At 40.5% G+C, this 27,117-nt stretch overlaps 1 protein-coding gene across 14 annotated transcripts in view; it reads right to left on the bottom strand.

Annotated features, from left to right (window-relative positions):
- Positions 1-27,117, bottom strand: part of GBF1 (golgi brefeldin A resistant guanine nucleotide exchange factor 1) — a 122,588-nt gene that overhangs the window by 53,968 nt on the left and 41,503 nt on the right. The window contains exon 3 of one of the 14 annotated variants that reach the window (XM_082673049.1): positions 24,881-25,009. The exons of the other annotated variants lie outside the window; for them this stretch is intronic. The gene's annotated coding sequence lies outside the window, so the exon portion shown is untranslated. The remainder of the gene's footprint in view (positions 1-24,880; positions 25,010-27,117) is intronic. 14 annotated transcript variants of the gene reach the window in all.

Genomic DNA, 27,117 nt, shown 5'->3' with positions numbered 1-27,117 from the left:
GCCCAGAGATAAACCCACGCACCTATGGTCACCTAATCTGTGACAAAGTAGGCAAGAATACACAATGGAGAAAAGACAGTCTCTTCAAGAAGTGGTGCTGGGAAAACTGGACAGCTACATGTAAAAGAATGAAATTAGAACACTCCCTAACACCATACACAAAAATAAACTCAAGATGGATTAAAGACCTAAATGTAAGACTGAACACTACAAAACCCTTAGAGGAAAACAAAGGAAGAACACTCTGACATCAATCACAGCAAGATCTTTTTTGACTCACCCCCTAGAGTAATGAAAATAAAAACAAAAAAAACAAATGGACCTAATTAAACTTAAAAGCTTTTGCACAGCAAAGGAAACCATGAACAAGATGAAAAGACAACCCTCAGAATGGGAGAAAATATTTGCAAACGAAGCAACAGACAAAGAATTAACTTCCAAAATATACAAACAGCTCTGGCAGCTCAATATCAAAAAAAAAACAAACAACGCAATCAAAAAACGGGTGGAAGATCTAAATACACATTTCTCCAAAGAAGACATACAGGTGGCCAACACACACATGAAAAGATGCTCAACACCACTATCATTAGAGAAATGCAAATCAAACCAAAATGAGGTATCACCTCACACCAGTCAGAATGGCCATCATCAAAAAAGCTAACAATAAATGCTGGAGAGAGTGTGGAGAAAAGGGAACCCTCCTGCACTGTTGGTGGGAATGTAAATTGGTACAGCCACTATGGAGAACAGTATGGAGGTTCCTTAAAAAACTAAAAATAGAACTACCATATGACCCAGCACTCCCACTACTGGGCATATACCCTGAGAAAACCATAATTCAAAAAAACACATGTACCCCAATGTTCACTGCAGCACTATTTACAATAGCCAGGACATGGAAGCAACCTAAATGTCCATCGACAGATGAACGGATAAAGATGTGGTACATATATACAATGGAATATTACTCAGCCATAAAAAGGAACGAAATTGGGTCATTTGTAGAGATGTGGATGGACCTAGAGTCTGTCATACAGAGTGAAGTAAGTCAGAAAGAAAAAAATATCGTATATTAACGCATATATGTGGAATCTAGAAAAATGCTACAGATGAACCTATTTGCAGGGCAGGAATAGAGACACAGACATAGAGAACAGACGTGTGGACATGGGGTGGGGGAAAGCGGGGGTGGGACGAATTGGGAGATTAGGATTTCATATACACACTACTGTGCGTAAAATTGATACCTAGTTGGAACCTGCTGTATAGCACAGGCAGCTCAGCTTGGTGCTCTGTGATGACCTGGATGGGTGGGATGTGGGGGTGCGGTGGGAGGGAAGTCCAAGTGGGAGGGGATATATGTATACATATAGCTGACTCACTTTGTTGTACAGCAGAAACTAACACAACACTGTAAAGCAACTACACTTCAATTAAAAAAAACCAAAAATAGAAAAAAAGGAGCAAAGCCACCATATTCTGAAAGAAAATAATTTCCAAACTAGAATTCTATATCCTGTCAGACCTTCACTCAAGTGTCAGTACAGAATATAAATAGTTTCAGATATACAGTCTAAAAAAAGTTTATATCCCAGGTATCTTTTTCTAGGAGACTTTGGAGAATTTTTGAACCAAAACGAGAAAGTAAACCAAAAAAGAAATGGACATGGGATCCAGAAAAAAGGAGTCCAGAGAAAAGTGAAGAGAAGTTCCAGGATGACAGTTGTGCCTAATGCCTAGAGAGCAACCAATGCAGAACGGAAGAAGAGGCTAGCAGGCACTGAGAAAGATTCTCTAGGAAGAGATAAAAATGGAGTAGAAGAACTGTGTGTTTGATCATGTGGGAAAATAGTATTCAAAGAGTTTTAAAAACTGTACTGTAGAGCTTGAGAAGAAATAGTAATACTAACATAGAAAACTGAGCATATTTTTCAAAAAGGGAGTAATACTCGACTTGGTAGTGAATAATACTTAATATCTTAGTAAGGTAAAGACTGAATATTGATTTAACCAATTGGAGACAGAACTATATTGGGAGGATGGAGGAAAGGAAATTGAGTATCAAGTAGTACTGCAAAAGTGTTATCTCTACATCTAGGAGTAGGAAGTCAACAGATATTGGTTCAAATGTTAAAAATCTATTTTTTTAAAAAAGTATCAGCAGGGCTTCCCTGGTGGCGCAGTGGTTGAGAGTCCGCCTGCCGATGCAGGGGACACGGGTTCATGCCCCGGTCCGGGAAGATCCCACATGCCGCGGAGCGGCTGGGCCCGTGAGCCATGGCCGCTGAGCCTGCGCGTCCGGAGCTGTGCTCCGCAGCGGGAGAGGCCACAACAGTGAGAGGCCCGTGTACCGCAAAAAAAAAAAAAAAAAAAAAAAACCCAAAAAAGTATCAGCATATTACTTAGAAATATAAAAGTAGATACCTGAACAAACAGCTAAAATAATTTAGGGAGGGGACCTTAAAAGTTGTTGGTGTGGGGGAGTTATATGCCTTGCCCCACTGACTTTTTTTTTTTTTTCTTTTTTGGCTGTGCCAGGCGGCTTGTGGGATCTCAGTTCCCCTACCAGGAACTGAACCTAGGCCACGGCAGTGAAAGCCTGGAATCCTAACCACTATGCCACCTGGGAACTCCAATTATTTGACTTTCTAAAACTATGTGTTACCTAAATAGAAATAAAAATAATAAAGGAAATCTATTATAAGGAAATAAGAGTGATAGGCCAAGAATTTTGTACAAAGAAATTTATACTACACTGCTTATAATACTGAAAACTGAAAATAGTCTAAATAACCAATGACAGGGAACTTCATTTTTTTTTTAAATAAATTTATTTTTGGCTGCGTTGGGTCTCATTGCTGCGTGCAGGCCTTCTCTAGTTGTGGCGAGCGGGTGCTCCTCTCCATTGTGGTGCACAGGCTTCTCATTGTGGTGGCTTCTCTAATCACGGAGCATGGGCTCTAGGCGCACAGGCTTCAGTAGTTGTGGCCCACAGGCTTAGTTGCTCCGCAACTAAGGGATCTTCCTGGACCAGGGTTCGAACCCGTGTCCCCTGCATTGACAGGCGGATTCTTAACCACTGCGCTACCAGGGAAGTCCCCCAATGACAGCGAACTTTAAATAAAAATTCTGAAACATTCATACAGTGAATATCATTAGATCTTATTTTTGAAGAATGTGTAATAATGTGGGAAAATGCCCATAATATAGGATAACAGAAAAAAGGAAAAGGCAGAAATATATAGAATATGATTCGAATTTTGCTAAAGGGTGTTACTGCATGTGTGTGTGCATTAAAAAAAAAAGTTATTTCTAGGTGATTGGGCTATGGGTGGTTTTGGGCTATGGGTGGTTTTTATTTCCATCTCATACTCTCCTGTATTTTCCAATGTTTTCTACATGGAATAGTATATTATTACATAATTATTGAATATTATTTTTAAAAAATTTTAAAGCTAGCTCAAAAAAAGGGAGAACTAGGCAGCCTAAATCACAGGAGTCTAATGAAATACTATCACTAAGTTTTAGTGAAACTGACACTTACCCAAAACTTAATATGAATATTTTGTTGTTCATGTATCCTAAGAATTATTTTTTACTATAATATTCTGTTTTTAGAAAATTAAAAATAATCATAAAAACTTGGCACTTATAAGATCACTGAAACAATACTAGTCTTTCTGGACCCAAGTCCCTCACCCTCTCCTTCAATAAATACTAGTTTGCATCTCCCACAGGCCTGGCCCTATGTTAGACTTTGGAGATACAAAGATTAATAACCTATAGACTTACAGACTATAGACTACAGACTATAGACTACACTAGCTGTATGATCATAGCCAAACTTCAAATTTTCTAGGTCTTAACTTATTAGCTTTTCTATCTATCTACCTAAATGAAAATGACCATACAGCTCTGAAATTAATGACTATGACTTCTAATTATCAGGCATGGCAAGTGTTCCTACTTGTTAACTGAGGTACAGTTTTAAATCTGTAGCTCACATAGGACCTAAATGGTGGTTCTGTTCCTAATGCTTCTTGAATAGTCACTAATACTGGATGAGACAGAGTATGAAGAAAGGGGAAGGGGAAGAGGATAACTGAAATTACCAGAAATATAAGCAGTCTGTGTCCTCACCTAAACTATACGCAGTCGAAAAACAAAGAGGTAGAGCCTCTCAAGAGTATGATCTAGGGACTTCCCTGGTGGCACAGTGGTTAAGAATCCGCCTGCCAACGCAGGGGACATGGGTTTGAGCCCTGGTCCGGGAAGATCCCACATGCTGTGGAGCAACTAAGCCCATGTGTCAAAACTACTGACCCTGCGCTCTAGAGCCCGCAAGCTACAACTACTGAGCCTGCGTGCCACAACTACTGAAGCCTGCGTGCCTAGGGCCCATGCTCCACAACAAGAGAAGCCACCGCAATGAGAAGCCTGCACACTGCAACGAAAAGTGGCCCCTGCTAGCCACAACTAGAAAAAGCCTGTGCCCAGCAATGAAAACCCAACGCAGCCAAAATAAATAAATAAATTTACTTTAAAAAAAAATGAGTGTGATCTAAACATAGAGGTAACTGACAAGAGACTATTGTCCTCATTTGGATATGAATTGGTATCTCACTTTGAAATAAAGTAGATAAAGGGAATGGCAAAGAAAATTGAGTACAAACAATAAAGAGGATTACCACTGCCCAACTTGCAATAAAAGTAGGAAGCATTATTGCCACCATGATGTGTCAAGATTCATATTCTGGGTTAGTTCTTATCCATTGACTCAGGGTATACAGGTCTCCACTTTGATGGCAGTAACAAAACCAAGATCTTCCCAAGAGTTTAGGCCTGGCTCTCTCAGTACTTTCTTGATTTCAGCAAAAATAACTATCCTTAATTTCTTGCTATCAGAATTTAATCTCTTCCTTCTTGGTACTTCTAGAGTGCTGTTGCTTTAGTATACCATATTCCAGCTTATGGAATAGCTAATGGTAGTCTGTAAGCTCCTGGAAGGCAGAGAGGGTTCATGAACATAGTGCTCAACCAATGTTTTTGATTTAGTTGAAAAAGGTCATGGGGAAGTACTAATGAACTCCATATCCCAATTTTCCTATCAAAGATTTCTTGTCATTTCCAGGAAAAACTGGTGAAAAGTAATGTTTACAAGAACTAGGGCAGCACCTGGAACAGAAGGTCCCCCCGTATGTGACCAGTGGCCGTTGGCCAAAAGTGAGAGTTTAGAGAAGTAACATCTCTGAGAACAGCCTGCCAATGGAGGTGGAAAGCAGCTTAAACTTTGAGGTGGCTGTACTGGGAGGGGAGATGGGAGAGAAGCCATTTTGTGCTCTTTGGGGAAAATGTTAATGAGAGGTTTCACAAATGTCAGACTTGCCTGATTAAACGAAGCCAGCTAGGTAGATGTTTTTCATATTAATGCCATCTCTGCTAAAAGAGCAAAGGGGGGAAGAAAAGGAGGTTTGAGAAAGGAAAATGATAAACTTCAATTATTTACAGAAGAAATTATGCTTCTGCTAACTTGGGCTAGGATATAAAAGAAGAGAACTGTTATCTGGCAGGTGTGGCTGCTCCACCTCCTTGCCCCTTCCAAAAAGAAAAATGTAAGCCCTGAAGCCAGGAGAGAAAGATGCGTCAGTGCACCCAGTGCCCTGCCTAGGGTGTCTAATAATTAAGAACTCAAAGAATCTAAGCAAGTTAAGTCATAGAGAAAGTTTTATCTGAATAATTACTCTTAAAACTTAAAGGAAGGGCTTCCCTGGTGGCGCAGTGGTTGAGAGTCTGCCTGCCGATGCAGGGGACACAGGTTCGTGCCCCGGTCCGGGAGGATCCCACGTGCCGCGGAGCGGCTGGGCCCGTGGGCCATGGCCGCTGGGCCTGCGCTTCCGGAGCCTGTGCTCCGCATCGGGGGGAGGCCGCAGCAGTGAGAGGCCCGCGTACAGCAAAAAAACAAAACAAAACAAAAAAACCTTAAAGGAAGAGAGAGTATAGGAGGAAAGTCAATAAAATAACTGACACGTTTAAGGGACTTCTTCCTCCTTAGTTTGGGCCTTTATCTTTAGAGTTTCTGTCACTTAAATTGAAGGTTAGGGGTGGGCAAGTGCTGTTGATTAGAGAGCTCAGCCTCCTTTTGCTTCTGTTTCTCCCCAGCCCAGCCTGCAATTGTGCCCCAATCAACCAGCATTAATACAGATACACAGAGGTATTTATTCGCTGCTGATTCTGGCTGGCTGTATTCAGACTCGATCTCCATGTGTATTTAATAAATCACAGTAGTTAGGTGGACAGGATTAGTTCCAAGTCACCTAATGACTATATCATGAACTGCAGCATTAAAGGGATTAATATTAATCTGAGCCACTGCAGTTCAGTGGGAAGGCCAGTCCGTTGACCAACAGGAGCTCCGGCCGGCAAGAAATCCTCAGCAAGACCAGGAAGATTAATGAGGGCTTCTACATTCTGCCTGCAAATCTTCACCTACCAGGGTGTGGGGTAGTGAATCCCAGCCCAGAAGAGCTCATAAATAACCCACAATATCACAAGTATTTGGGGCAGCTGAGCCCCAGCAAGGGAGGGCCAGCCAGCCCACTCCATCTTCTCCTCCTGTAACCTACACCACCGAGATGGCACAAGAATTTTACAGGCCCACACAGCAGCCGGTTTTGTTTTCTTTCACATAAGGGCCCACACCTCGTAAATCACTTCCTTATTTCAGGAAAAGAAAAGTACTAACTGCAGTTTGGACTTGTCTGTACTCAGAAGAACATGAAGCTTCTTGTTGTAGTGTCACTTCCCTGAAGTTGGGAACATAACCTGGCCTCCACAATACAAAGAGCCTGCTTTCAAGTCATGAAATTTTTTCTTTGCCCAGCAGCACAATTCCTCTTCATTTAGCCCCCACAGTATTGCTACCCTTGCATGGGACTCTGGAGTGCACATTCAGAACTACTTTCTTGGTCCTGCCAAAGTAAGCACTCACTAGGAGGAACTATATCCACAAAACACCATAGGAACCAGCATTTTCTTGTGCCTTGATCCTAATTTCACCACTAGGAGACCACGAAGATGAGCCTAGGCAAACCTCGGATCTCTACAGGACAAGGTACATCTTTGCTTTAAGTAGCTTAGAAAGCAAACTAATGGTGCCAATGTGAGATGCAGACAGAGAAAGCAACAGGCCACAATTAAATCCAATTCACTGGAAACCTGTTTCTTCCTCAGTGATTCTACAGGCACTTGAGGAAAACACCTGGAGGCGAATTTCATGAGCAGAGTTGTTTCTGCTGAAGAAGACAAACTGAAACAGCTGTTTCTACCTTGCAGCATCACAGTTTCACAGTTTGGGAACACCAAAAGCATGGGTTTACTCCAACTAAAGACCCTTTAAACTGCATAGACAACAGTGGATCAGCTGCCAAGATTCCCCTGTAATGGATGAGACTGCTAACTAGAACAGTTAGGCACCAACAAAGGTTACTGAACTAAAAGCTAAACTTCAAAAGCATTAAAATAAAAGTGAACCGAGGGCCTGGTGCCAGGTTATCCAAAGTTTATAAATGTTTTGCTAAGCAACATAAGCATAGAGCTGACATGGTTGCAGTTGGGAAGGGAAAAGATCCATTAAGTGCATTATGCCTCAACCCCACAGCAGAGTGGGGGCAGTGAGAGATTTAACATTTTCTAAGTTTGTACACATTCCACCATTCTTATAGGAGATATGTCTAAAACGGGGCCCACTCAAGCTCTTCATTCAGTAAAGGAGGACCTGAGGGAATTGTTAAGGCTAGGTCTCTGTTTTCCAGTTAAGATGGAAGGGAAGAGAACTCTCATTTGTTGGGAAAATGCCCTGATAAGCTAGGGAACCTATAAATTCTCAGTTCTACCAGAGTAGTTCAACTTTGGGGAAATGCACAAGGCACGGGAATGGCTGATTCTACAGCCAGCAAAGGCAACTAGTTCACTTGAGTGAGAACAAGAGAAAATTATGCCCATATCCACAATTCATGTTTTCCTGACAGCCAGGCTGGTTAGCATAAAGTTCCCAATGGACTGATGGAGTAAAGTGACAGGGGCTTTCTCATCACTCTTACCAAACCAAAGTTTATAAGCTTTCATCAGACATCCAAGTTTTGTTCTCCACAAGATAGACACGAAGGAAGACCAGCATGAGATCATCCTGGAGAAAAAGATGGGTATGTGCAGCAACTTTTCTTGATAGTTGCAAAAGGCTCAATTCTCTCTCTCCACCTATATTCCCTGTACCATTTCTTCATCTTCCTATCCCTTACAGCCCCTCTCCTGGTTCTAAGAAAATTAACCACCCCACACATGGAGTACAAAACCCTTTCTTCATAGCTAAGTCAGCCCAAATTAAGGCTCAAGTAAGTGGCCTTAAGACAACTAAGGACATTAATCAGAAGTGGTACCATGCTAAGATCACGTGTATACACCACAGCAATCTGCTTAGAGCTTCAGCCCCAATACAGAGTGACCAGGAGTATTTATAGCACTTAAGAGCTCCTCTGTCTCTTGCCAGACATTCCTGTCCTTCTAACAAGTAAGTCCTCAAATCATCAGAGGAAAGATGCTCCCCAGACATAAGGAACCTATGTTACATAAGTCTGTGGGAAGGGGACTTCTATAAGCACCAGGAAACTTTCTTTCCTCAAAGCACTCTCTAAAGGAGAGCACCCTGCACAATGCTGAGTCCCCAGGCCATCATGTACACAGGAACAGGGCCATCCAGTGGGATGCATCAGGCTCCAGGAATGCTGAAGTCTACATATTTGCCATTCAACACCAAAATGGCTTTTCAAGTTCAATCAGCTATAAATGTTGCTTTGTTTTAATTTTCCACTGAACTTCCTGGAACCTATTATCCAACTGTCAGGGATGTATATTTAGCAAGAGCAACATGGCCTCTTTGCCGCTGCCCCACTGCTCATGTCACCTCTAATAAATAGAAAATCAACCCCCTCCTCAACCCCGCTCAAACCCCTGTGGCTTAGGGCTGATAAAGACCAGTCTTGGTGTAGAAGCCACAAACTGACCAACCCCTCATAGTTACCTGCAAATCCCAAAATCTCTCCTAGGTTAATGCTGCTGCAAAATTTTCTAACAGTCCCAGAAAAAAAACCTTAGTGCTTATGATCATCAGAATACAAGCATGTACACATGCCTCTATTCTAGGGGATGCCAGTAATAGAAATGAGGTACCTAACAGAGACCAGAAATCTAACACAGATTAATAGAATCTCAACCAATATAGGCATAGCAGACTCTGAAATATTTAATGCTAATATAACATATCTTATTTAATAGGAAAGATTTGAAAAGCTAAAATCAGGGCTAAGAAGAATAAGCAGGGCAGATATACAAGTTCAATTTCATCTCAGGAAGCTAGTTTGAAAATATAACCTCCTCTTGGTCAACAGAACACAAAGCACAACTTTTTCAACTCTGTCAAGATGCTTCTGCGTTTTTGACCTACTGACACTTTTTACTGACATCAAACAATCAGAATAGACTACCCCTGAATGAGAAACAAGTGCACCCTACCACTTTTCCAATTCACCACTTCTACCAACTATAAATCCACCTAAATCCCACAACTATCCATATGGCCTATTTCCAATTCCACAATATCCAACACAGCTCTTTAAGCCCAACAGAAGACATGAAGCCTATATATATTTAAAATACAGGTGGTCATATTTTCTTAAGTTATACAAATGTAAACCAAGAATCATAAAATGAGATTTTTTTGATAACCCAGAAACTCAGAATAAATTGAAACCAGAATTGAAAGCAATTTCTAGGACTAACTCAGCATCACTAAATTAGCTTCTGATTAAAGCCTGATGACAGCAGATCTAGAATAGGGAGAAAATTCAGGAGAACAAAATATGTCTTGCCTTTCATTCCACAACTAATAATGAATCAAGTTCCAGATCCACAAACAAGAACACACAAAAATCATAACTAGAAAGACCAAAAATTCTCAAAAAAACAAAAAAGGAGCCTAATCTGAACAGATATAGTAGACAAGATATGCTTATCAGCCATGGAAGGTAGATAAGCAATATCTTACTTACAAATGAAGATACTGAGGCAAAAGTAAGAAATTTCACAAACTGAGCTGCCCAGGGAGAGAGAGTAAGCTTCACACTTACAACTTCTGGAGACTAACTCTGACAGGGGGAAAATTCAGTATTATAAGGGGAAAGAGTAGACCTCTTCTTGCCATTTCATTTTAGTTATATTACACTCATTTCCCCAAAGGCCATCTTATTAATACTGATGACCAAAAGAGAATATACCCTTGCATCCATAAATTTAACATTTACTATCTCAACTATTTTAAAATGACTCTAAAGATCCAAGACAAATCATAATTAATAACTTTTCTGAGACAAAAGTTTGAATCCTGCTCTAAGTAATTTGTAACAGCAAGTTATTTAGGTAGTGAGTGAGCCTGGCTGACTGCTCAACATCTACAAACTTAAGCTCTCCCTCCCCTTTTAGGAAACTTTTAAATTAAAGCACATAACATCATTAAGCTCAATGAATTTTCACAAACAATCACCCAAATAACCAGCACCCAGATCAAGACATGAACATTACCAGGATGCAGAAGTCACTATCATGACTTCTTCCAGTTACGACTCCAAAGGTAACCATTATCTTGAAATCTAATACCACTGATTTGCTCTGCACAATCAATGCAAAGCTTGTGGTAACATGTAGTATGAACTCCTCTGTGTTTGGCTTCTTTTGTTCAAGGAAAAATTAATCTATGTTGCCATATGCTGTAGTTCACTAATTCTCCTTGTCGTATAATATTTCATTGTGAGACTATACCACATTTTACTTATCCATTTTACTTACTACAGACATTTGGGTAGTTTCCCCCCCTCCTTTTTTTTTTTTTGGTGGTACGTGTGCCTCTCACTGCTGTGGCCTCCCCCGTTGTGGAGCACAGGCTCCGGACGCGCAGGCTCAGCGGCCATGGCTCACGGGCCCAGCCGCTCCGCGGCATGTGGGATCTTCCCAGACCGGGGCACAAACCCGTGTCCCCTGCATTGGCAGATGGACTCTCAACCACTGCGCCACCAGGGAAGCCCTCCCCCTTTTTTTGCCTTCTATGAACAGTGCTGCTATAAACATTCCTGTATACATCTTTTGGTGAACATATGTATGAATTTCTACTGGGTATATCTCTAGATAAGAAATTGCTGGCTCACAGAGTATTGCCATACCAATTCATTTCAGTCGTTCTGCTCTATGTGTAGTAGTATTCCATAGTGCCTTTGAATTCCTCTAATGACTAATGAACACCTATTTTTGTTTACTGATTACTGAGATATCCTCTTTTGTGAGGTGTCTGTTCAAGTCTTTAGCCCATTTTTCTGTTGCAAAATCTGCCTTTTTCTTATTGATTTATACAAGTTTTTATAGAGACTTTTTTATTTGCCAGGTTTGGTGATTTGTAAATATCGCTAGAAATATTCCTCCCAAAAATCAGTTTACTGTTATTTCATGCATGTCTCTATTATTCTCTGGATAAAACTCAACTCCAACTAAGCTCATATGCCGATTTTTAACCAGCAGTTCCAACCTCTGATTTTATCATCCTGAGGCCCTTGGAATCTAAGAATAGTAGGAAGCACTAAAGTGTCAGGTCCCAATAAGAGCTGCAAATTATCTTCCCAATATAAAAGGGACAAAGTGTGGGGAAAGAGGAACAAGAAAGCAATACTTTTCCTGGGATGGAAGCCCCTACAGACAAAGACCTGATTAGTAAATGGAAATTCTAGATAGCCTCTGAATAGAATCCTTTTCTACCTTTCAAATAATTTACAGCTTAATGTCAGCTAAACTTAGTAACTTCTCCCATTTGCCCATGGCAAGGAGATTGTTGGCTGGCTCGCCATGGTCATCACAGGCCCTCTCACAGATCCCTGACATATGATGTGGCCATCAAAATGTCAGCACTTACCTGTTGCCCACACTCTGGACACATGATCCAACTCTCAGGTCAGTAACTGACAACATGAGGAAACAAGACTAGCTTCAGATCTGATTCACGAACAGACACCTAGTAGTTCCCATGTTCTTTTTTTAAAATTTATTTATTTGTTTTTATTTTTGGCTGTGTTGGGTTGTCATTGCTGTGCACCAGCTTTCTCTAGTTGCGGTGTGCGGGCTTCTCATTGAGGTGGCTTCTCTTGTTGTGGAACACAGGCTCTAGGCGCACGGGCTTCAGCAGTTGTGGCACGTGGGCTCAGTAGTTGTGGCTTGCGGGCTCTTGAACGCAGGCTCAGTAGTTGTGTGTGGCACACGGGCTTAGTTGCTCCGCGGCATGTGGGATCTTCCCGGGGCAGGGCTTGAACCCATGTCCCTTGCATTGGTAGGCAGATTCTTAACCACTGCGCCACCAGGAAGCCCCAGTTCCCATGTTCTTGATAATATAACCTAATAATGATAATGATGGTCAACTTGATTACATGAAGAATTATCTAAAGTGACAGTCCCTCTAGAGCAATTACATAAGGGTGAAGAAGCAGCATTAATAAAAAGGAGTATCCAAGCAACAAAACAGCAGTAATTCTGCTGACGAAAAAACTGTGCTCAGAAACCTTCAGAGATTTCCCACTTCTAACTGAATTAAGGAGAATCACAGAATTTTAGAACTATAAGGAAACAAGCACTCATCCAGCCCATTTCCTATCCCATTGTGTGTGTGTATGTGTAAAGAAAGTGAAGTCAAGAGAGATTAAGTCACTTACCCAAGATCATACACAATTATGACAAAGCCCAGTCTATATCTCAAGTATTCAGATTTCCAGTTAGGTCTCTTTTCACTATACCTAGTGGCTTTCCTCAGTTGGCAGTTAAGGCCCTCCATAACATGAATCCTACCTACCTATCACCCTTCTCTCCCACCGGATTCCTTGCTCTTCCCCAAACCCTGGATTGTCCTACCTCCATCCTTCTGGCAGGAATGCTCTTAACCTGTCCAGAACAGTATGTGAAACTCATAAAATGTGGTTATTTTTGTATTCCACAAAGTACCCAAAAGTGTCTGGCATACAGAAGACATTCAATAAAAATATAGTGAGGGCTTCTCTGGTGGCGCAGTGGTTGAGAGTCTGCCTGCCGATGCAGGGGACACGGGTTCGTGCCCCGGTCCGGGAAGATCCCACATGCCGCGGAGCTGCTGGGCCCGTGAGCTATGGCCGCCGAGACTGCGCGTCCGGAGCCTGTGCTCCGCAACGGGAGAGGCCACAGCAGTGAGAGGCCTGCATAACGCAAAAATATATATATATATAGTGAAATGATTCTTTAGGAGAGAAACAGTTGAAAGGACTTCGACTTCTACAGCTAGGAGACAAATATTGGCTAGAATTAGAAGTAGAGTGGTACCTCTTAATATTATTTCACCAAGGTGACCAAGTTTAAAAGCTAACACTTCCTTAGGCATGTGGAACCAAGAATGCAAACTCATAGAGAAAAGGAAGTCTTAACACCAGAGTTGGAAGGAAACTAGTGAACACAGGACAGTTCCATCATCTTACACGTGAAAGAAAATGAAGCACAGAAAGTTAAAGTTACTTGCCCAAGTTCATGGAGATTTAGAATGTAATAGCTCACTTTGAGATTCTGATGAGGTATCAATCTTCTCCCCAGAAAAGTGTGTGTGTGTGTGCGTGCACACACACACAAGTCTGCATATAATTTCAGGAGTTCTGTTAATCTCCTGAATCCCATTCCTAGACCCCAGATCAGAATGTCTGATCTCAATCCTTCTTGAATCAACTTCTTGTATAAAACTTTATAAATTTACTGGGCTTCCCTGGTGGCGCAGTGGTTGAGAGTCCGCCTGCCGATGCAGGGGACAAGGGTTCATGCCCCAGTCCAGGAAGATCCCACATGCCGCGGAGCGGCTGGGCCCGTGAGCCATGGCCGCTGAGCCTGCGCGTCCGGAGCCTGTGCTCCGCAGCGGGAGAGGCCACAACAGTGAGAGGCCCGCGTATAGCAAAAAAAAAAAAAAAATCTTTATAAATTTACTAACAACCACATAAGGTAGAACTTTCTCTTATACCTAATTCTAATTTGAAGATTATGTTCCTGAATTCTAATATTCCAAGATCTGGAAGTCCTTTCTTCATTATATTTTACCCTTCTCTGAATATTTTTTCATATATATATATATATATATATATATATATATATATATATATATTTCTTAGATGCTGCAACTAGAACCACAAATGATATTCAAGGTGTTGGCATGCTAAAATTTTGTTTTTAAAATCCTGCAGGATGAGGCCCACCATTGTAAGGACCACTTTGGCTATGGAGCAAATAAGAAGCCAATGTATTCAGAAAGCAGTCTACATTCCCTTTCTGGGTCAGAATACAGACTACAAAAGGTCAATGAATCTTAAATATAGTTTAGATTTCCCCCTAAGTATATATTGGCTTAAACTTAAGTCTCATGTACCATTTTTCTGTTTGAATACATTTTTATAGTTATTATTCCTATTAGAACTCAATTTTATGTGAAGATGGAAACCTCACTATATGCTTTCTAAAGACAGTAGCTTTGGAATCAAAAAGACCTAGATTCAAATTTCAGCTCTGGTGCAACCATGGCAAACTTCTCTAAGCCTCAGTTTCCACATCTGTAAAATGGAGATTTTAAAAACCTTCCCTTGGACTTCCCTAGTGGCGTAGTGGTTAAGAATCCGCCTGCCAATGCAGGGGACGTGGGTTCAAGCCCTGATCTGGGAAGATCCCACATGCCACGGAGCAAGTAAGCCCGTGCGCCACAACTACTGCGCCTGCGCTCTAGAGCCTGTGAGCCACAACTACTCAGCCCATGCACCTAGAGCCCGTGCTCCACAAGAGAAGCCACCGCAATGAGAAGCCCTCACACCACAAAGATGAGTACCCCCGCTCGCCACAACTAGAGAAAGCCCATGTGCAGCAACAAAGACCAACGCAGCCAAAAATAAATACAATTTAAAATAAAAATAAATAAAAACCTTACCTCATAGGCTCAGTTTGAGAATTAAATGAAATAATGTATATAAAGCATTCAGATAATAATAGCTAAGAAAATTTTTGAAAAAACTAGGTCCTGAAAGGGTACTCACCCTGCCTATTAAAATGTATCATAAACAACAATACATTACTGACAGAATTCCGAGTACTTGGTAGAGAGTTGGATTAAATGATCATTAGGGTCCTCTACAGTTTTAATGCCACACCTTAGCCTGGGGAATGCTGCGGCTGCACAGTGTGACCTGCCTGAATATATGACAGGAGGAGGCTTAGCGACACCACAACAATGGTGTCCTTCTCACTCAAGTATAGCAACGTTCATATGGAAACATCCTGCGTTATTCTGAAGTAATACAGTCATCAGGACTATCTAAGACCTCAGGGAAGCTATGTAAGGCTTTTCTAGGAGAAATCTGTACAGATATCAGTCATTTTATACCAGGGTCATTTATGGTCAATTGATTTTTTTTAAAATGAGACTTTATTTTTAAGAGCAGTTTTAGGTTTGCAGCAGAACTGAGAAGGAAGTCGAGAGTTCCCATATATCCCCTGCCCCGCTCATTCAGAGCCTCCCCCACAATCAACATCCCCCACCAGATTGGTGCATTTGTTACAACTGATGAAACTGCAATGACACATCATTATCAACCAAAGTCCATGTTTTACATTAGGGTTCACTCTTGGTGTTGTACCTTCTATGAGTTATGACAAATGTATAATGACATGTATCCACCATTATAGTAACATAGAGTAGTTTCACTGCCCTTAAAATCGTCTGTGCAGCACGTATTACTCATCCCTTCCTCCTCCCTAACTCCTGGCAATTCCTGATCATTTTACTATCTCCATAGATTTGTATGGTCAATTGATTTTTTTAAAAAATAATTTTATTTATTTATTTTTGGCTGCATTGGGTCTTTATTGCTGCACATGGGCTTTCTCTAGTTGTGGCGAGTGGGGGCTACTCTTCGTTGTGGTGCGCGGGCTTCTCATTGTGGTGGCTTCTCTTGTTGTGAAGCACTGGCTCTAAGCACGCAGGCTTCAGTAGTTGTGGCTCACAGGCCCTAGAGCGCAGGCTCAGTAGTTGCGGCACACAGGCTTAGTTGCTCCGCGGCATGTGCGATCTTCCCGGACCAGGGCTCAAACCCGTGTCCCCTGCATTGGCAGGCGGATTCTTAACCACTGCGCCACCAGGGAAGCGCTGGTCAATTGATTTTGACAAGGATGCCAAGACCATTCAATGGGTAAAGAACAGTCTTTTTAACAAATGATGCTGGGACAACTAGATATCCACATGCAAAAGAATGAAGTTGGACCCCTACCTTATACCATATACAAAAATTAACTCAAAATGGATCAAAGACCTAAATGTAAAAGCTAAAATTATAAAACTCTTAGAAGAAAACACAGGTGTAATTTTTACACCAGGATTTCTCAACCTCAATACTAATAATAGTCTGAGCCAGATAATTCTTTGCTGTGGAAGGCTATTCTGTGCATTGTAGGATGTTAAGTAGCATCTACCCACCAGATACAAGTAGCATACTTCCCTCCCCAGTGTTGACAACCAAAAATGCCTCAAGATATTGCCCAATTTCCCCTGGGAGGCAAAACTGCCTGGTTGAGAATCACTATTTTAGACTAAATGATCCTCCTTATCCTCTTCCTTTCCAAAATTACCAATGTCTATGTCATGATTACCTGAATGGTTATTTGCTTAATGGATGAACTCCAAGAACTCTTCAGAAAAGTCATTTAATACTCTATAATCTATCATGTTGGGATGATCTCAGGACCCTGCCTAAGTGCCAAAAGCTCCATTTTGAAAAGTTCTTAGTCCAACTCCTTCCATTAAAAGATCACATATCATATGATGATTTTTTTTTTGGTATGGCACTTTTTGGGTAAAAGCTTTATTGAGATACAATTCACATGCCATATAAATTCACCCCTTTAAAGTGTACAATTCAGTTTATTTTTTTTAGTATATTCAGAGCTGTGCAATAAAGTACAATGATTTTTGAAAACACTGGTCCTTTTATATTTTAAACCTTTGTTCCAACCACCTACTCAGCATATCTATCAGGGAACTAAAACCAAAACCAAAGCAAAACAACAGGCTAGTCACCTTGACATTGTCTCCTCAAAACATAGAAAACAGTAATGTCTCTCATTAGCAATCAATGACTTAGTCACATATATATAGTAAAACAAGCTATTAAAGAAGCAAACTAAATTTTAGAACTTTGCTTGAAATTTACTGTCACTGCTGTAAAGGAATTAGGAAAAAACAAGCCACTCCTAAACAAAAGCCCTGTACCCAAACCCCAAACATTCCTTTTTTTCCTGCTTCCTGAATTCCAGTGTAATCAGCTAAAATGAATATAATTCACAGACCAGTAAGTGCTAGTAACACTAGAAAGTAATTAGTACAGGTATTGTAATTAGCAGGTATTGTAAGACTGGAATCCTTTTCACTATCAATTCAACTTGTTTTGATTCAGGTTCTGCACTCTTGTACAAGACAACCAACCTACATGACAGAAAGGTCAAGGTTTCACTTTAGAGCCTTTGTTTCACTGCTCAGTAAAAACATAATACCACTTCGACCTTAACATTTTTTTAGCTCTTGAATAATGCTTGCCCTGCTGCTGTCACTGTCTAATCCAGAGACTGGCTGGCAAGAGGAAATGGCTCTGGAAGACACAGCTGTTATACAGACCAGTTACCATCTTCCAAGTGTGAGAGCCACTTCCAGCATCTTCTTTGACCAGTTTGCTCAAATCAAAATTTCAGATCTAATCTGAAGCCAGTTAAAGGAGCTGTGGCTTCTGAGACCAAAGCCATTTTTTGTTTTGCGGTACACGGGCCTCTCACTGCTGTGGCCTCTCCCGTTGCGGAGCACAGGCTCCGGACGCGCAGACTCAGCGGCCATGGCTCACGGGCCCAGTCGCTCCGCGGCACGTGGGATCTTCCCGGACCGGGGCACGAACCCGTGTCCCCTGCATCAGCAGGCGGACTCTCAACCACTGTGCCACCAGGGAAGCCCACCAAAGCCATTTTGTTGAAGAATAATATCAAGGGAACTGTTCATGCAGTCAGAAAAGAAGCGAGATGCAAGATACTCCAGAAATACTCTGCCTAATCTTCCCCTACCTTCCAGAAGATCTCAAGTCCCTTGCAAAGTCACATGAAAATACATAATCCATCTGACTCACCGTTGCTAATTTTTCTCCTTGTTTATTCACTGACTGTACCCATGTAGATGATGTGGAAGTTTAGTCCACCTTCCTTTCAATGAATGCCACCATATTTAATATCATATTTTAATGATAAAACAACCCTTTAGTCATTGTGTACTACATACCAGGTACTGTGATAAACACTTTAGTTACATTATCTTATTTTTAATTTTCACAATGACCTTATGAGAAGAGTTTCATAACTATCCCCATTTTTTACACTTATTGTCTAAAATTAACATACAGTAAATACTTTTTTTGGTGTACTGTCCTATGTGTCTTTAACATACAAACAGAGTCATGTAATCACCACCACAGTGAGGACACAGAACACCTTCACCACCTCAAATATTCCCTCTACCACCTTTCTTTATAGTTGCACCATCTCCCCACCTCTAAACTTGACAATCATAATCTGTTCCCTGTCTCCATAGTTTTGCCTTTTCCAGAATATCATATAACTGGTATCGTTTACTCAGAATAATCGCTTTGAGATCCATCCAAGTTCTTGTGTGTATCAATAGTTTAATTCTTCTAATTGCTGAGTAGTAGTCCATACTGCCTCATTTTTATAGATAAGGCAGCTCAGGAAAGTTAAGTAACCTGCTGAAGGTCACCAATGTGAGGCCAATATTCAAACCCAGGTCTGTGTAGTTCTAGAACCCATACCGTTAACCATTATGCTATACTGCCCCCTATTAGCTTAGACTCTCAGAAGAGCATGCCATGATCCTGATTTAAACATGAAGGGCTCTTCTGGAACAACAGAATAAATGAGAATCATATTTACCAAAATGGAAGCTGAGAATAGTTTGTCAAGACTTCTAGCAATGATTCTGAAGCTCTTAAGGGAGCATGATATAGAGGAAAGAGCAGGAGCTATCATCAGGGAAACAGGCCTAGGTTTAAAATCCCAGTTCTGCCTCTTACTAAGTATGTGAACTTCTACAAGTTCTTCACTTTTTAGAACCTCAGTTTCCTCTTCTATAAAATGAGGATAATATTATGTTGAAATATTCTTGGAAGGACTAAATGAGATGATATATGACACACAGTAATATTACTGCCACCTGTATTGAACAGAGCCAATAAAGCTATGCCAAACAAATACCTATTAAATACAAAAGTCAGTATTTATTAAGCTCTGAAAGATGTAGAAGGCATGGCCCCTGACTACAATGAACACATATTCTAGCTAAAGAGACGAACACTTTCCTAAAAATAGAATAGATGCTATTATATAATATGATGTTAAATTGTGTGGCTGGATCTATAAATAAAATACAGAGATAAACTCAATTTAATTTTAGCCAATAGCTTCAAGTTTCTAATTTTTAAAAAAAATCAGAATCAAGACTCAGGTGTGGAATCTATCTGTCTTCCGGTCTAGAAAATTCCCTAGGCATTGGTAAGGGCAAAGTCTTTACTAGTCAACATATAGTACGTATTCTAAGAACTACCGGTTCCAGATCTCTCATTCCAGGTATCTGCATCAATTTCAAAGTGGTAAGTATTTGTCCTAATAATTTTTGACACCTGAGAGGAAGAAAAATACATAAGGGCCTGAGTTCTGTGACACTTGGTGAGTGACTATTTAATAAAATTTTGGGGTTCTTTAGGAGAACAGGGTATGCTTCAAAAGGGTTATTTAACTAAAGTCTGAAAGAGTCAAATTCTCTGCCCAAAGGAATTTTGTAAGATCATTTCCTTCCATCTTGCCTCTGTTTGGTCTTGGTGGGAAAATATATAAATAAACAGGCATAGGAAAGGACAGTAAAAAAAGAGGTGAATAACCTGTAATGGTGGAAAGACTACTAGAATCTACCTACAAGAGCCATTCTACTTTCTTCTGGTGCTTTCTATAAATCTTCCCTCAACTGATGTTTACTATGTGATTCTTTGCCAGTATAGCAATAACTCTGAAAGTCAGCCCAGGTTTTTAGGCTTTTAAATTAAGCATGAAAATAAAACATATATAAAATTAAACTCTCCAAATCCTTATTTCACAATTTGTCCTGGGAGCAAAAACCTAGTAACAGCTCCATAGCAAAGCGTCTTACCAAGGCTCTGTCACAGTTACTTAGCAACACATTCCCCACATGGCAAGTCTGTACATCTATTCTGCTAGCTTAGTGCTTTGGACTTGGAGAAAATAGTTAAAATAGTTAAAAAAAATTTTTTTTAAGTACACACAGAAGTAGTTTTTAGTGGGAACAAAATCTCACTTGAGGATCAAACAGAACCAAGGGGTTCATTTTTCCAGTCCTGCCTCAACTAAAGTTTTATGCTTATAACTTGCCTAAGCTCTGCAATTTCTTATCATCCTAAGAAACAGAACCATCACTAGGCCTGGATTTCCACCAGACTTTCAGGCTGAATCTCTTCTCTTATCCCTAACACCTTACAAAAAGAGAGAAGTCAAATCTCTAGCCAGTGTTCTAAAAACAAATAGTTAAGGTTAAAACAAAACAAAACACACACAGAAGAAAACTGCCAGGCAAAACCACACCCTTTTTTCTTATATAAATCAATGGGGCAATTTTCTCATAAGAAACAATGGATATAGAATCAGGAGACCCAAGTTCTAGCTTTCCCCACTAATAAGCTGTGTGACTTTGGTCAAATCACAACTGCTCTGTGCTTTAGTTTCTTCTTCTGTAAAATGAGAAGGCTGGAGCAAAATGAGGAATCACAAACTGAAGGCCAGGTAAAACATTTGGGCTGGTCCATAAATATGTTTTGTTTGGTGTGTGCTACAAGTTTTATTTTTTATAGCAATGAATGAATTTAATAAGCATAACTGAAACCACATTTTAAAATCACATGTTATCATCTACTACTTAAGAATACAACTAAATATTTAACTAATTATACAATAAATATTTAAAAGAACAGACTAGGGGCTTCCCTGGTGGCGAAGTGGTTAAGAATCCACCTGCCAATGCAGGGGACACGGGTTCGAGCCCTGGTCCGGGAAGATCCCACATGCCATGGAGCAACTAACCCCGTGTGCTACAACTACTGAGCCTGTGCTCTAGAGCCCACGAGCCGCAACTACTGAGCCCATGTGCCACAACTACTGAAGCCCGCGCGCCTAGAGTCCGTGCTCTGCAACAAGAGAAGCCACCGCAGTGAGAAGCCTGCACACTACAACGAAGAGTAGCCCCCGCTCGCCACTAGAGAAAGCCCGCACGCAGCAACGACGACCCAATGCAGCCAAAAATGAATAAATTTTTTTTTAAAAAAGAATAGACTAGACAAATGAACATTTACAATAACAAACAGTTATTTTACTGAATATACTGTTAAGGGCCTGGTGACAGTATAGCTAAAAGAACTGCCTTTTTTCTAGTCTATTCTGGATTCCTTTCCTCCCTATTCTATTACTCCTCTGCTAAGGGGACCAGGTTCTGAACCATAAAATTTCTTTAACATTTATTATGAAAAATTTCAAAATTATGTAAAAGTAAACAGACTAGTGTAATGAACTCCCATGTACTCCAAATCTAGCCTCAATAATTAGCACCTCAGGGCTAATCTTTTTTCATTATCCCTTCCCCCTCCCCTATTATCTTGAAGCAAATCCTGTACATCATATAGTTTCATTCATCTTGATCATAACCATAATATCATTATCATCACATCTAAAAGAGCAATACTGCTTTAGTATCAAAGTGTTAGTGTTCAATTTGCAACTATTCAATTTCTATAATCCTCATAAACTTCTGTTACGTTTGTTTGTATGAATCAGAACCCAAGTAAGACTCATATATCATAACTGTTTGTTATGTGCAGTAAAAACAGAACTGAACTTCTTTAGATGGGGTAAACTTTCAGTTTGCTACAGTCCACAATGCTCCCTATTCTCATACTCATTTAAGTTACCTGCTAGGCCCTTGAAGTTTTTTGAGTTTGGGTCTCTGGAAGAGACCATTAGACCATTAAACATTAGCAGAGACATAAAACAAATGAGTGGAACTTCATGCTTAAAACTGAAAAAACCAAGAAGTAGCAATATAAGCTTGTTTTTTGTAATATTTATTTATTTATTTGGCTGAGCCGGGTCTTAGTTGCAGCATGCGGGATCTAGTTCCCTGACCAGAGATCAAATCCAGGCCCCCTGCACTGGGAGCGCAGAGTCTTAACCACTGGACCACCAGGGAAGTCCCTAAGCTTGTTACTTAGAAATGTTGACGTATACTCCATAAGAATCTGCTAAAAGAGATGAAAGGAGTTGCCTCCTGGGAGTAGCACATGATGGAGAAGAATTGGTATTGGGGATTACTATTCCACATCCTCATGCCTACCTCACAGGATTGTTGTGAGTCTTAATTGAGATATATTTATTTATCTTCATATATATTAATATATAAAATGTAACATATTTAATATGAGTAAAGTTTTAAATCAAAATAGGACACTCAAGCAATATTCATTTTCAAGAATTATTGAAAATTTTAAGAGATACAAAAATCTCAGCATCATTCATTTGGAACTAAATGGCTGTTATGCAATTATATAACAATCTGAAGCAGTTCACCTGCAAAGCAACCCAACTGGACAATGGAAAGACAAAGGGAAATTGTAAAGTGAGACTACCTCAAAATACATGGAAGCAAAGATTATGTGTACTTTCTTTTTAAAATTACACTCTGTAATATTCCAACATCAAAATTTTCATTACAAATAAAGGGTAATGACATTCATATAGAATAGGATCCCCCTGAAAGTATTTCCAACCTTGTATGAGAGGACAATGGACCTAAAGAAGCTGAGTACTTTACAGATATCAGAGATCGTTCGATCCACTTTTCTAATTTTAGAGAAAAAAATGAGGGCCCAGAGAGAATGCTAGGAACTAGACCTTAGAAAAGGTTCTAAGAGTCTGGGCCTTTAACTCTCTGTAGAGACCAGTGAGAATGACTGGGCACGGCAGTCTATAATAGAGGTAAAAAAGGACCTTGCTCAGTGGTGTGGAGAATGACACATGCTGGGTTACCAGCTCCCCTTTCACATGGTCAATCTGTCCTCAGCATGGTGCCATGGCAAAGAGATACAAGGCCTTTCACTGTTTAGAATTCCACTTTCTTTGGAAGCTGGATATGATGTCTAGTCAAACAAATCCCCAAACCCACACTTTTCACTTAGTCATCTCACTCTAAGAGAAACAAGAAAACAAGGCAGAGCTGAACAGTATCAGCACTTCTTATTTTTCTAAGAGGTGAAAACAGTAACATTTTCTTCAAAAATCCTAATGCCTCCTCTTCATGGCCAAACAGTAAATAACTTGGGGAAGACAATAAAAGTCACCTAATTCCTATTTCAAAGCACAAAGTTAAACCTTAGGTTATTTATAGGTCTGTTGTCAGCCTTGTCCTCACCTCCCCTCCTTACTCCTTGGATTGCCTGCTCTCCACACAGGGAGGCTCCCATGCACACTCTGAGTCAAAGGCTCTCACAGGACCTCTCATTTCTACACTTCAAATGCAAATAAATTAGGTGATGGCCAAGAACCTCTCTGTAAGGATCAAAAATACCACTACCAACCTAGGTTTCAAATAGCCCACAATAATTGGGGAAAAAAAGACACTGGAAATAAATATGAAAAGATAAAAAAGCATTATCCAGATATAAAAGGAGGTGATACAAATCCAAATGGATACTAACCAATTTCTGTCAAATAAGTGGCCAAGACATAAGAATAGATAATTCACATAGGAAAAACTTCTAACAGTAAAACACTTGAGAAAATGCTAGTAATTAAAGAAATGTGAAACAAATTATAAAGGTATCATCTGTCAACTAAATTAGCAAAAATAAAAAGAAGTGAGAAAACTCAAAATAGGATAGCACAGCCATAAAATTCAGTCATTCTACTAATGGGACTATTATTTCACAAAGATAATTAGAAAGGAAAACAATTTTATCAGTACAAAGATGATTAAAGTTGCACTACATACAACAAATTAAAAATTTTAAAAGAATAGTTAACCTATGACATCGTAATTCAATGTATTTTTACAGTAACATTAAAAATGATACATAGGTGAATGCATGGAAACTTCTATATTAAATTATGCTAAATGAATAAAAGGAACAAAAATAATACGGCATATTGATTAAACAATTTAAATTATGTGTATATAATAAGGATTAGAGAAGGTCAGAGAGTTAGGTATAGAGTGATTTTAAGGTGAAAACGTTTTTTGTTCTTGTTTGCCTGCTTTGTTACTTTTGTTTATGATCTTCCATAGAGTTAAAACACAATTTTGGATCCTCTCTGGTTCTATATACCCCACGTCAAAAAAAGCATCCAGTACATTTTCCCAGGTATGAATTTTCTACTAGGCCAGTCAACAGCAACAGGAATATGAGGCCAGATTCATTCACAGCTTCAGGCTGTTCCTAGGAAGCCAAAGATGCTCTGGGATTTTTGAGAAAGTAAGCTAATTCTCCATTTTACACACACACCCACCCCCGCCAAGAGCTGAACAAGTTCAATTTCACAACAGAGGTTATCTGTTATCAGGTATAGTGTTTGGTGCAGGAAACTCTACCAAGGTTGGGGAAAATGTCAATGTAACAGCATGGCTTGCATGGTCATCAAACAGGCAGGACAGTATCGCTGGTTAGCTTCAAGATCAGCCTGTGCATTCTTCATCACTGTGACTATAGATCTGCTTGTCCTAGAAAGGTGAAGAATAGCAAATCACTCTTCAGGCTCTTTTCTGACTACTATACGAAGGACCAGATGAACCCATCAAGTAAAAGACGAGTAATTTAGTTTTTAAATATCTCCCACGTGCAAGGCCTTTATCTCCATTTCAGAGTTCTGGATAGATTCTAAGAAGAGCTCACATCATTATGTATCTCAGTCTAGAAGATCCACAGTGGTCCCATAACTCTGGTCACTCCAGTCTATATGCAACAAATTTTACAGGATCAGTGGTAAATGGGTTGAGGAAGCACAAAGGATTACCTGAATACAACTGAGGGGCTCTCATGAGGAGAGGGCTCCTTGGACCAGTTGCCACAGATGTTTCTCTTAAAAGAAAGACAGAAGACAGGGCTTCCCTGGTAGCACAGTGGTTGAGAGTCCACCTGCCAATGCAGGGGACACGGGTTTGTGCCCCGGTCCAGGAAGATCCCACATGCTGCGGAGCGGCTGGGACCGTGAGCCATGGCCGCTGGGCCTGTGCATCCGGAGACTGTGCTCCACAACGGGAGAGGCCACAACAGTGAGAGGCCCGCGTACCGCAAAAAAAAAAAAAAAAAAGAAAAGAGAGAAGACAGAGGGAAGAGAGGAAGGAAGCAGCAGGAGAGGGATGGATCATGCTTACCGGTTTGCTTTAGAAAAAGAGAGGGTTTTTATTAATGCTTAAGGCTGAGATGGTAATGGGAGAGAAAGATTCACATGCTGAAGCACATATATTCCACATATGTATTTGCCATATACACCCTGGATAATTTAGAGACAGGAAAGTTTGAGAAAAGACAGAAAGAGAGGGCTGAGTAGGAAGAACACAATTTTTCAGGGGGAAAAAAATTAGTATTTAAGTCCAAGTAAACTTCTGAAATTTTCCAATTAAATTCTTGTGTAGCTAGCCTCCAAGATGACCCCCAATGACAATGATTACATACTTTTGTGCAATCCTCTCCCAGATCATGTCAGGGTTGGTCTGGGTGATCAATATTATATGACAGAAGTTCTGAGACTAGGTAAGAAACATTAGTGTGGCTTCTGCTCTCTCTCGGATCATTTGCTTAGGGGTAAGCCAGCTGCCATGTTGCTAGCCATCCTACGGAAAGGGCCACATTGTGAGAAACTGAGGCCTCTGGACAACAGCCTGCGAGAAACTGGGGCACCTTACCAATAACCACATGAGTAAGCTTCGATATGGATCCTCCAGCCCAGCCAAACCTTCAAATGACTGCAGCTCTGGCTGATCATCTTGAGAGATCCTAAGCCAGAACCACTAGCTAAGCGGCTCCCAAAGTCCTGACCCTCAGAAACTATTGTGAAATAAAAAAAATTTAAGCTGCTTAAGTTTCAGGGTAATTTGCTACATAGCAATAGATAACATGATAACATAACATCAAACTAAACAAGTTTGATGGGGAACTGTACCATATTGTAATAATATCATGATTCCATCTACTGAGTGAGAAAAAGAATCATCATCAAATTAAAAGTGGTGTGCTGCCCAAGACACTATTAAAAGCTAAATAAGGCTAAAAATGGGACTCGGGGCTTCCCTGGTGGCGCAGTGGTTGAGAGTCCGCCTGCTGATGCAGGGGACACGGGTTCGTGCCCCGGTCCGGGAAGATCCCACATGCCGCGGAGCGGCTGGGCCTGTGAGCCATGGCCGCTGAGCCTGCGCATCCAGAGCCTGTGCTCCGCAGCGGGAGAGGCCACAACAGTGAGAGGCCCCCGTAACGCAAAAAAAAAAAATAAATAAAAAATAAATAAATAAATAAATAAAAATGGGACTCCATTGGAGAGAATGAATTGTCCTTCTTTTCCAACACTAATCTAAGGATTGTCACAAAGAGGCCCCATCAGAAGAGTCCAACACAGTTTCTTCCCACTAGTCATATTATCTATCCTACAGCCATAGACACAGAGTTAATGAAGGGTAGGTTTCACGTACAAGCCACTGTGAGGGTGTCATCCCATATAGAGGAGTCAAAGTTAAAATTGAGGCAGCAAACTTATCCCCAGAGATATATGCCTGGTACTAAGTTGAGATTCATAAGATTCTCCCTGAGTTTTCCTTACCGCTAAATGCTGGGA

This window comes from Grampus griseus, assembly GCF_964374135.1.
Source record: "Grampus griseus genome assembly, chromosome: 16".
In the NCBI taxonomy this organism is placed as follows: domain Eukaryota; kingdom Metazoa; phylum Chordata; class Mammalia; order Artiodactyla; family Delphinidae; genus Grampus; species Grampus griseus.
This window is presented reverse-complemented; position numbering and strand designations above follow the sequence as displayed.